The sequence below is a fragment of the Prinia subflava genome, chromosome Z (assembly GCF_021018805.1).
Source record: "Prinia subflava isolate CZ2003 ecotype Zambia chromosome Z, Cam_Psub_1.2, whole genome shotgun sequence".
NCBI lineage: Eukaryota > Metazoa > Chordata > Aves > Passeriformes > Cisticolidae > Prinia > Prinia subflava.
This window is the reverse complement of record NC_086283.1, coordinates 95,222,960-95,234,236: the sequence shown is the minus strand read 5'-3', so window position 1 is coordinate 95,234,236 and position 11,277 is coordinate 95,222,960. Positions and strand designations below refer to the sequence as shown.

The following is an 11,277-nucleotide window of genomic DNA, read 5'->3' as shown; positions in this document are numbered from 1 at the left end:
CCAGACCTGGACAGAGCATGTCCTAAAAACCAAGCACACTTGCACTCTGGACAGGGAGCTTCTGCAGGCTGGCCCAGCTGCAGGCACACATCTTCCCCCCTCCTCTGCCATGCAGAAAAAAACATCCGGGTCTGTCTTTCTCTGCACACCCAATGTCATGACTGAGGTAGAGGACAGACTGGGGGCAAGTAAATTCTCTGTTTTTCCAGAGGATAAGTTTGTCTATCCATTACATACTTGCTGGCATCACCTCAAATCAACTTTAGCCCTAAAGTTCCTACCACCCAAGCCAAAGGACTAAAGTGATTATTCCTAGTTGGGACTGTCCAGACTGTCCACCAAAGGGATATATATTTGGACTTGAGCTGGTTTTGAAGCATTTTATTGTGAAAATTTCATCATGAAGGAAATTTGACTATAACCTACTATAAACAAGTCGTTTCAGAGAATATGGCTCCACAGAGAACAGGATTAGCAGATTCTCTGGTGAATGTAAGATCCTTCAAAGTGGTTGCCTGTGACTTCGATGTATATTCCTGCTGCTTTTTCTTAATTGGATTTACTACTAGCATGTCAGGTTCTACCTTTTTTCTTTTGTTCAGTCAGGCTCATTAGTTAAAATTCACAATCATTCATGTGAATGAGGAGAAGTTAGGGCCTCCTGTACAGAAGAGGATTTAGGAAATGCTCTTTTACTGCCTCTTCAGATCTTGGCTCCAAAATTCTCATCCCTCATCCTCATCTGAATAGGCTTTTTCCTTCTATTTAACCAGACAAAGCACAGATCCAGGACATGTAGGCGATTTGGGTAGAGCTGAGATACGTGTGCTCTCTGGCTAATCAAAAATTCTTTGGGCGAAGTACTTGAGGCAACATGTGCATGACTAGGAAATGATAGGCAGGCATATAAATATGCATAAGTGTATATTCAGACTTAATTTCTCATATCCTGTGGCTGAGCATTACCAGCCATGGGGTGCGGGGGTGGGAAGGGGGAAGAGAGGGAATGAAAATGAAAAGAGCCATGGGTCTGTTTGCTGCCTGCTATTCAGTATCTCCTCTGCCCTCAAGGACAGTCATTCAGTCTGCATTCTAGGAAATGCAGGACCCAAAGTGAAGAATACTGTATATATTTGAGACCAACAACCCACAATGAAGTGTTCTTGCATCTCCTAATAAATGGCAATTATTTGTATCCTATCGTCCATAAATGAAAATAAGCCTTCATAATGAGGTATGTAATATTATCAAGGCTTGCTGAAAAGAAGTCTTCTGGGAAGTACCAGAAATGCACATCCCATCCCTGAATTCTGGGAAATCACTTAAGCCTGATCTAGCTGACATTTGTCTAACAATATATGGCAGCAAATACGTTATGGTTGAAAGCATATTGGAAAGATCATGGCAACCTATTTGTTCCAGCAGTGGTCAAAAACAAATTATATTCCAAAACATGTGTTCCTTACCTGCTTGTTTATGGCTAGCTGACATGCAGAGCTAAAACCCCTTGCTTCCAGTTAAAAGAAACTTCATTTACAGAGCAAAACTCATTTCTAGGCCTTTAGCCACAAGCAAGTGGAACAAGCACATCTCTGTCAATTTGCTCTCTGGCAGGACAGTGATGTCCTGGAGGCTGTACAAGATTTTGTGCAGCAGCTGCTGATCGAGCCCTTAGATGCACAGAGAATGGCATTTTGATGGTGTTTGCTGAAAGATCCTAATGGCTGCCAGGAGGTGAATTTCAGAATGAAAGTCAATAACATTCCTCATTAAAACACTGGATTTGCCATGCTCATTTTAGATTCAGTTCAGGGAGCAATGAAATCACTTTCTATATAATAAAAAACATTTTTGAGCTGCCTTACAAGGCATTAAATTGCAGAAGAGGTCAAGGCTAAGCCATTCCACCTGAGAGTTTCTACATATTACGAAAGAAGAGACTGGAATATTAGTTTTGCTGGAACTGGGCTTTGGAGACACAAAGTCAGGTAAAAGGGTTTGGAGAGGAAATTGGGGAGAGATGGGGCTTTCTGAATGCCTAACTCCTTGAAATTACAGTCTTTGGATATACTAAGAGTTGTACCCAGTGTGTACTTTTTCTCATTTGATTAAAAAAAAAAAAAAAGTCATTTTCATTAACTGAAAGGATAATACCAATAAGCCAAATTCATCATCTCAGTCTGCATATAAATTATACATAACCTTGTAAATTCTCTCCCTTACAGTTTACTCGTGTTTCAAAAATTCCTGAAGAAGCTGACTAGAGCTTCCAACCCTGCACAAAACAAAAGCTCTGCACATTTGGTAATTTACAGAAAATTGTGACAATTACACTGCTACAAAAGACCAGCAAGGAGCTTGCAGGACTCCAGAGACTTTTATTTCTGACTTTGTCCTGATTCTAAAAACAAGCAGTGGGCAGTGTAAAGACTGAGGACAGAATGAAAAGAGTCTACAAGTAATTGGCTGCTTAAAATTGCTTGAGGATGAGAAGGCAAGGTAAAGTTTCAGTGAGATGGAGAAAATGTCTAATTACACCTAAAATATACATAAATAAATACATAACTGTTCTGGTAGGGCACAGATGAGGCAATGTGAACCCATCTTTCAAATCAGGTCTCTGCTTATGTAGCAAAGTATCACACTTCTTTTGTGTGGCATTTGGGAACAGGTAAAAGGGAAAGAACAGATAAATAAACCTCTCCTTTTCATTGTCTACCACTGGAGCAGACTACAATACAGAGTTCTTTATAAAAGAATATTTTAAAAAAGGATTAGAAAGGTTCAAAAGTGTTTATCCAAAGAAAGGTTTAAAAATATTTAATCCAACGAAACCGCTCATCTTTGCTGTTTCTCTGTCCACTCTTCTCCCCAAGGCCAGAAGACCCATTATGGAGCAGCCATTCTCCTTTCTCTGAACTGTGTATATTTTTTAAAAAGCAATGTTGTAGAACATTTATGAAGCACAGTCTCACTGTTTATTTTCATTTGCACTCTAAGCCTGTCATGTTCTTCTCTGAAATCTCTGGCAATTCATTTGCTGTCTGTTTTTCTGTTTATAAATTACTGTGTAATTGTTGGATAAGTTCTAGAAATTTTATTTGAATTTTGCATTTCAGGGCTCTGAGGATGAAGTGGGGATTATTTTGAAGTGCTTTTGTCTGCTTGTTTTCAAGACCACAGAACACCCTGAACCTGGACTATCAGTTGTTTTTCCAGTAAATCCATCCATGCTTTTTAGCTGAGCATTATTTTACCTAACTGAGGGGTTGGACTGCTCTATTCTTGAACTGGAACATGCTATCATATTCCCCTCCAGAGTTTTTATGAATATGTTGGGATTTAAGTTTGAAGTTACTTCAGGCAAGGGCACTGAGGGCACTGTTCATTTGCTGTGGCTACAGCCAGTAAGTAGTTATATAGGATTCTTAATTTTTTCTGTATCAGGAGGTAGGTATTTCTGCTTTCAATATCTCCTAATCATGTAAACTGCAACTTGAACAGATTTGCTTGGGGCATTTGCCCACTGTACTTTTGGATACCACCAAACAGCAGACTGTGTGTTTACTGCTGAAAACCTGGATTATACATCCATTCCACATGTGCAACAAGAACAAAAACAGTAATAATAATAATAATAATAATAATAATAATAATAATAATAATAATAATAATAATTGGACAGTAATTTATACCGGTGTGAGTACATTTATGAAGCTGCTGGCAGAGGTCATCACATCAAATGGCATGTTTTCCCCAAATAATAAAGCAAATCAACAGTTGAAGGTGCAGATGCACATAAGCCTCAAAAGCTTTTGAGCTGAATGCTTGTTATATGCAGAAGTTTCACTCCTCATGCATTTTACTTGTGCTAGCTATTCAATTATCCAAATTTTAAATGGGAACATCCGTAAGTCCTGATACAAAAATGCAGTAAAATTCAGACCTGTGTGGTGTCAGTAATCAGTCCATCATAATTCCACCAGCTGTGCAAGAATATCATCTTCGCAAGGGCAATCATCCACCACCTCAGGAAAAACTTAACAACAACCCCCTCAAAAAAAAAAAAAAAAAAAAAAAAAAAAAAAAAAAAAAAAAAAAAAAGAAAGAGGTTTTAGTCAGCTCTTTGCTGTCTGCACTGACATTGGCTTGTTCTTGTTCTAAAACTCTCCCTTTGCCATGAACCAAGGTAAAATGAAAAGTCTCCATATGGTTCTGATAGAGATTTCTGATCATTAATATTGGGTAATGTGTTGAAGTATTTCACTGATAGTCGCATTAATATTGGGTAAAGTGTTGAAGTATTTCACTGATAGTCAAACTGTGCTGCAGACATTCAGTCTGACTGGTATGGTACCTTCAGTCTGACTGAAGGTACCTCAACCACCACAATGAACCACAAAACCCTGCACTCATCATGGAAGTACCATGGATTTTAATGTAAATTATTGTTTAAAATAATAACATGATAACAATATAATAATATAAACAACCTGTATTCATTATCATAGGTTTTAAATCCTCTGACTTGCAATACTTGCTCCATTTTGAGTTGGACCTTCTGCCCCTTAAGGCAACAGACATTACATCACAGACTGCAGCTGACCATAATGTCAGTGACCAAGGTGAATGTCATGCAGACAGTCCACCTCTGGAAAAGGAGTTAACCACTCTGCTCACTGAGTCCTAGGAGGAAGCCTGGTAAGTCCCTCCATGAAACAGTCCTTGTCTGATAAAGGCAAAAAGCACAAAGAGGGTTAGAGCAGGATATTATTTCCCCTAATGGTAATGTATTTTCACCTCCTGTCAGCCCAAAGCATCCTAGTAGGAGACAGAGTCAAGGGTCCCAGAGCTGCTGTCCTGCATCATTATCCCCCAACTCCTGCAGCTCCCAGAACACCTGGGAAGTGAGTCCCGTGAGACTGGGAGCAGCATGGAGTTTGCTGTTGGGTTTATTGAACATCACACACCACGTGTGAAAGCTTTTCATTTGCAAACAGTCATCACTTCAGAAATAAATTAGTTGTACTCTCCCATTTTTGCACTTGTTCACTTGTCTTCTTGTTCAGTCTCAGCACACACACAGAGCTGTGGGGTATGGAAATCTCCAGGGAAGTCAGCTGGCAGACTAACACAGAGATCAGATTTACACCTAGGAATGACTGAAGAGAGAGGATGGTTGTAGTTTCACTGGGAATATCAGGAAGGCCTGGAGCAGCTAAAAATGTGAGATCAGAGCCATCAGGGAGCAATAATATAAGCCTAAGAAACTGGAGAAGGAGGACAGAAGTGGCTTAGGGTGTGCTCGAAGCAGTAGATCAAAGAGATGTGAATGAAGTAAGTCAGATCCAAAACTAATTGAGCAGACAGACACAAAGACTGAAGCAAGTCTGGCTTCCTTTACTATCTGCTGTACTATCTCTACTGTGCTTACAAAAGTTACCTTGATTATCCTGGGGATATTGCAAGCAGGGCAGCAGCAGAGATGGTGATGTTGACATGCAGAATGATTGTATCAGAGGCACTGTTTATTAAATAAAGTTGTGTCCTCTGCAACTGACAGGGCACAGCTGTCACTTGCCTGTTCTCTTTCCGTGTTCAAATCATACTTAGGCAGGGGTTGCAAGAGGAGCTCAGGAGCTTTGAAGCTGAGATGCTTTTCTTCATCCTGTAGGCACAGAGTCAGAGGTCACTCACTGGGGGCACTCGAAGGAAGATGTTCCATGAGACAATGAGCTGGAAAGAGGCCACGGAGAATTCCAGATGCTTCAGAACATAAAATTGTCTCTAAGATTTAAACTGCTGAGGAGCAGGTCTCTGTAAAAACAAAGCTGTTTCATCTGCTCTTTCCAGTTCTGTCATACAGTGAGATAAATCATACCAAGAGATGAAACAGCAGCCAATATAAGGGCCCCCTTTTTACTCTGTAGCACCCAAAGAAGAAGGGGTGATCTGAGATCATTCTTTTAGTTCTTAAGACCTTCCTTCTTCAGCAATACTGTTCATACCTTGTCCTAATCATCTTTAACTGAGGTATAGAAACATCTCAATTATACAAAGCCAATTTAAGAAAGAAATAATTTTAAAACCATAGCACTAAAACAGCTTTCAGAGAATCAGAGAATCATTTGGGTTGGGAAAAACCTTTAAGGTCATCAAGTCAAACTGCTTTAGTCTAGATTAAATGAGATTTATAACCAGGTCTGGTCCACACATCTCCAGCAGCAAAAGGTGAGGCTTTCACTACAGAAAATGCTCTAAGAAAAGACCCCCACAGTCAGCAAAAGCCTGCGAGAGAGAGAGACCACCCCTTCAGGTCAGCTGCCAGGCTAGAACAGATGGGATCTTGTAGGGGCCTCTTGTAGGTACCTCCACACATGCTTGGTGCAAAATAAGTCAGTGAGACACCTGCCCAAAGTCAGGAAGATCCTTACACACCTGGCTAAACAGAGTCCTGGTAAGAACTGCACCTCTCAGGGGTATTGTCCCAACAAAATTATGAGTTACTTCAGGGCCAAGTGCCACCCGGGCAGATTAATTGCAAACATCATAGCAAAATGTGAACATTACTGCACTGACTTCCTCCAACTGAGGTTGACAAAAGTAGGCAGACTGTAACATAGGAAACACATTTTTCCATCTTGCCACATCTCCCTGCCTCCCTCCCCAGTTCTGTGATATGCACAGTCACACAGATAGCCTCCATGTGACATTTTCATCTGTGGAAGCCCAGTGAGTTGACTGACAGGTTTCTCACACGCCAGTTTGTCACAGGGAGAAGGCAGAAATAGATTTGTGAGCATTGCTGCATTTCAGCCCCATCAGTCAACTCGGCAGCGATGATGGGACCAAGTGAAGTCTTTCCACTCATTGGATTCCTGTGGTCTGCGACGTGCCAGGAGTGTGACCACAACTCCCTGGTGTGTGTGGATGGCTTTTGTGATTCCCAGGTGGTCTCTCATCAAAATACATCCCAGGCCTGGATCTGGTTAACTTTCAAGAACAAATGACAAGAACACAGCCATGGGCTCCAAAGGTGATTATTTCTTTAAAAATACTCAGTTTTTGGCAACAAAGGTCAGAAAATAACCACCACTTGTGGAGTCAGAGATAAGAAGTCAGAGAAAATCTACCTTGTTTTGTTTGGGAACAATGAAGAAGCAAGGCTGCTGTTTTATTTTTTCTTAGCCAAAAGAGTACTTTAAAAGTAAGATCTTAAAACCCAATAATTTTCTTTATTTTCAAATAAGAAGTATTATGACTTCTACATATAACCTAATTCTTAGGCCTCTCTGCTCTGTCCCTTCCCTCTTCTGGACAGCTCTGCCCTGACACCCCTTGGGCCCAGGTGACTGCAGAACTAAGGAAGTAATTCTTAATGTGAAAGCAAGATAAATCTCTGTTTTTATCTAAGCCCTTTTTCAATGGAATTTGATATTATTATTAGTAGTAGTAGTAGTAGTAGTAGTAGTATTGTTTTGATTCTGCAAGAAAACCACCTTGAATCAATACAGAAATAACTAAAGCACCTGGGCACAGATTTGATTTCCAGGCAGGAGAACAAGGTCTCTCTGTTTCCCTCTCTTTTTACCACACTGCTGGCACAAAAACGCACAAAATGTGCAAAGAGGATTCAAGAGGATTCAATAAATCAGTAGAAAGACTTGTAGCTTTTTTTTTTTTAACTTGAAGGGTGAAATATATGAAAAGGACTACAGAAAGCAGGGAGGGAGAACTAGGAAAAGGCAGCAGATGTTGTAAAATATCTACTTTCATGTTCCCTGTGCACCACAAATGTGCAGACGTATGTTGGCAGAGCTACAGTCAGAGTCCACAGCAAGGCTACATCTTACACATCTGGAAGGTATTTGGCAGGGTGTAGAGTTCAAATGTTTTCTGCTTCAGCTGATTTCAGACATACCTCTCAGTGGCAGGCTGAGCTGGGGACAGCTCAGCCAAGAGGCTCCTTGGAGAAGTCTTTCACTGCAGTTCCAGCTCGCCTGCTCCGGCTGCAGGCGTGGGGCTGGGCTCTGCCCTTCCCTTGGGCTGAGGGGTGCTAGCAGCACTCAGCAGGGAGAATGATAACAGAGGAACTGGGAGGAGAGCAGGCAGGGGAAAATGGCACCACAGCTCAGCAAAGCCTGGCCTCGTATCAAGAAACAGAATGTACTTGGATGAGATCCAGGGTGTGAGTTAACTGGAGTGCAGAGCAAGCCATTCAGGAAACAAGGAGGTCCTCGCTGCACAGAAACACGGAAGGGTCACAGTAGAGCCCATGTGCTTTTTTTCAGAAATCCCTCTGGTTTAAAAATAAATAAATGCAAACAGAAAGAAAAATTCAGTTTCTCTGCCTTAAAAGAAGGACCAGCTTAAGCCAGCAGGCAAGGTGAGGCATGTTGCTGTGGCTGGGGCTGCCTGACATTGCACTGGCCCAGTGTGGGAGCTTACAGCAGTCACCAGAGGTTCACTGCTTTGGTAAGAAATGTTTCTCAGCAGGAATGCACTTCTAGGGTCTCTAGATACTCCAGCTGGCACAGTCCAGTGCCTGTGAGCTGCCTGCTGAGCCTGGTGAGGAGAAAGCAACTCCCTGGTGTGGTTCATAATTTACATGATCACGGTGGTGATAATTTACATCTTCCCAGGTGCAGAGCACCCTGCAGTGACAAGCCTGCCTGACAGCTGGCTGTGGCCAGCTAACCCCCGTGCTAACAAAGCCCTGCTGAGGCTGCAGATCCCACAGGTGTGGGATCATGGCACAGGGAGGCTTTCCCCACCTCACAGCACAGGTTCTGGCTGTGCCACCGTGGGAGCCAAGCCAGGGACTCCGCTGGTGAGGAAGGATACCTTGTGTGACAAGGAGCCAGGGGACAAGGTTTACCCCTGTGAGCTGCCCTTGGATCTCCCAGACAATGCTTCCCTCATTTCCTCTGGAGTCCCAACCATGCACAGGAGCTCAAAGCAATTCACTGAACCTTTCAATACTTGACACACTTCAGGCTTGCAGTGCAGACTGTGTTACACACCTCCACTTCTGCCTTCTCTGCCCAGACCCATCCTGGAATTACAACAGGGAAAGAGAGGAGAAATAGGATGAACCAGTGTCTAAAAGTAGTGTGCCAAGACATTATCACTGAATGACACTGTCAGTGGCAGGAACATTTTGCAGCACAGCTCTTGCAACACCTCCACCTCCATCTCCCCCCACTCACCTCACTGTTTTTATTTGTAGTTTTCACTCTCTGACAATACACATAGCCAGAGGCAGGTTGCATTTCTGCTTTCCCCATTCCCCTTTAAAACTTGAAAAGGCAGCATTCAAATGGTTGCTAAGACCACAGACAGCAGTAGGCTTGATGCACACATGCAGTAGAGAGATGAGGAAAGGGAAAGTCCCCGTGCTATAACACCTCTGCGTGGCCACTGCAGTCTTCTCTACCACCAGTCCAAGTGTCCAGATTTGGAAATATCCAGGGCAGGGGCTTGCAGATGGGCTTGTGCTCAGAGGGTGTTTCTCATCCACCTGTTAGCCCAGCCATCAAGTTTTGCATTGACATTTTCTGGGGGTCAGGATTTCCAAATATTTTTTATCCTGACCCTACCACCTCTCTCCCCCAGGCTCCTCCTTCCCTGGCCCCCCTGTGGCATTCCACCACACACCCTGACAGATACTCCAATACAAGCATTCACTCCCTGCCCTTCCATCAGCCCTCCCATTCTGGTGCTGACGTGGAGGACTCACACTATTTCCTTAGCTGACAGAATGAAAAGTTTGTTAAAAAATGAAAAAAAAAAAAAAAAGCCCAAGAGAAACACTGAGATGTTTTATAAAAGCTTGAAATTACAGCAAGTCAGGACTTTTAAACTGCTCATTCTACACATCAAAAATACAGCAAAGGTGAAGGAAGAACCCACAGTCATGGCATAACAAAAATTGAAACCTGGAACAAAGTTAAAATTTGATTTTATGAAATGAAATATTATGAAATATTATGAAATATTATGATTATGAAAACAGGCTGAGGGACCTGTGGCTGTTCAGCCTGGGGAAGACAAGTCTACAGAGAGACCTCATGGCACCTTGTAGTACCTGAGGGGAACCTACAAGAAAGATAGAGAGGGTCTTTTATAAGGGCACGTAGTGACAGGGCAGGGATAATGGCTTCATACTGAAAGAGGGCAGGTTTAGTTTAGCTATTTTGAAGAAATTCTGTGGTGTAAGGGTGGTGAGACACTGGAACAGGTTTTCCAAAGCAGTTGTGGGTATCCCATCCCAGGAAGTGCTCAAGATTAGCTTCAGTGGGGCCCTGTTCTTGAGGAAGGTGTTCTTGCCCATGGCAGGGGGGCTCAGAACTAGTTGATTTTCAATGTCCCTTCCAACCCAAGCCATTCTGTGAATCTGTGACTATGGTGACTGGAAAATCTCAGCAGACTGAGACCCAGCTAATTACTCTTTTCCCTACAAATAGCTTTACTAGAAAATACATATGAACCATAAGTATAAAAGTCACTTCTTTTTTTCAGCTTGCTGTACCTACCTTAGCAACACCAACATGGTATGGTGCTGTGTAGATGAGCATTCTGCAGAGGAGGAGTGGTTTAACCACAATGTCAAACTGCTCTGCCTCAGCACAGCAGCTCACCTCCCTATCCCAGCCCAAAGGAGTAGAGGAAAACAATTTTGAAATAGGAGAGCACCCACTGGAACCACCTGAAACACCTGTGCTTGGCTTCTACGCAAATAACCTGAATTCCACAACAAACTGCAGATTGTCACCTGATGATTTTTCACCTAAAAGAAGCAACAGCAGCAGCAGACCAGGGAACAAGCAGCAGTCCTCCAACCTTGCAGGTGTACAGAGCCAGGTCAGGGTAAAAAAATACCTAAATCCAAGTGGTGGAAGGAGCCCTAGGGCAAGGATGCATCATGTGTGACTCAGAAAGATGTGATCTTTCCCAAAGCCAGGAAAGGGGAGAGGTGTTTTGAGCACAAGATCAGCTGTTTCCCTCAAGATTGCTTCAGAAAAACTGAAGCTCTCAGTCACAGCACAAACAACAGAATTACTCCACCTTGGCAAGGGTGGTGCTAGCAGACACGAGGTATAATGACCTAAGAACATAAAGCAACAAGGTCTGTGGACAGAGGGGAATATATTTTATTAGACTCACTAGCACAGTTACAGAAATAAAACAGACCAGCTTTCATCATGCAAGCTTTTTCTCAGGTCTGAAATGGAAGTGGCTTTCCCAGGGGGGCAGCCATGACCCATGGCAACCACA

At 42.7% G+C, this 11,277-nt stretch overlaps 1 long non-coding RNA gene across 3 annotated transcripts; it reads right to left on the bottom strand.

The window, feature by feature from the left end:
• Positions 1–3,704: 3,704 nt before the first annotated feature.
• Positions 3,705–9,952, bottom strand: LOC134564101 (uncharacterized). 3 transcript variants are annotated; one of them, XR_010083471.1, is made up of 3 exons: positions 8,973–9,952; positions 7,922–8,299; positions 3,705–5,668 (listed from the first exon to the last, which is right to left on the bottom strand). It is a non-coding gene; the product is annotated as an uncharacterized LOC134564101 (long non-coding RNA). The 3 variants fall into 3 exon arrangements; XR_010083470.1 differs by lacking the exon at positions 3,705–5,668 and having other exon boundaries at positions 7,025–8,299; positions 8,845–9,952; XR_010083469.1 differs by lacking the exon at positions 3,705–5,668 and having other exon boundaries at positions 7,025–8,299.
• Between the last annotated feature and the right edge of the window lie 1,325 nt (positions 9,953–11,277).